The sequence below is a fragment of the Hyaena hyaena genome, unplaced genomic scaffold (genome assembly GCF_003009895.1).
Source record: "Hyaena hyaena isolate Hyena2069 unplaced genomic scaffold, ASM300989v1 scaffold_197, whole genome shotgun sequence".
Taxonomy (NCBI): domain Eukaryota; kingdom Metazoa; phylum Chordata; class Mammalia; order Carnivora; family Hyaenidae; genus Hyaena; species Hyaena hyaena.
This window is the reverse complement of record NW_024080830.1, coordinates 668,905-669,552: the sequence shown is the minus strand read 5'-3', so window position 1 is coordinate 669,552 and position 648 is coordinate 668,905.

The window sequence follows — 648 nt, the reverse complement described above, 5'->3', positions numbered from 1 at the left end:
CGGGGGGGCGTGTCCCGGCTCCCGCGCTGGGGGGGTTCCTGGGGCTCCGACGGGGGGGCGTGTCCTGGCTCCCGCGCTGGGGGGGTTCCTGGGGCTCCGTGGAGAAGCAGCACCCTGCTCTCCGCCTCCGTCCCCCACTGCATGTGTCTGTGTTCAAATCCCCACGACTGATCGGGACCTGATGACCTCATCCTTACTTGCTAACCCTGTTAAAGGACGTGTGTGCAGTCACACGTCAAGGGACGGGAAGGAGCCAGCGCCTGTGATTCTCCATGCGTGTCCACGGACGGGGCCCTGTGGCCGCATCACCAGCGGGGCTTGCGCAGGGAACGGGACACAGGTCAGCTGGAGCGCAGGTTATGGGCGCCTCGGCCCCACCCCATCACCCCCAGCGCCGGCGGAGGCCAGGTCAAGAGCGGGGGCTTCAGGGAACTTAGCTCATCCTGCGTCTGACTGGCTTCCCAGCAGAGAAGCTGTGGTCGTGATGAAGGACCGGGTGCGGATTCACGTTTGGACTTTGCAACTCACACTGGTTCAGGTTCAGGACGCCCCAGGCTCGGCTCCCAGCGCCCGGGGAGTGGGTGTTAACCGCAGAGGCTGAGGCTGCAGGTTGGCAGGAAAGACGGAGTGGGTGGGCAGAAGCTGGGT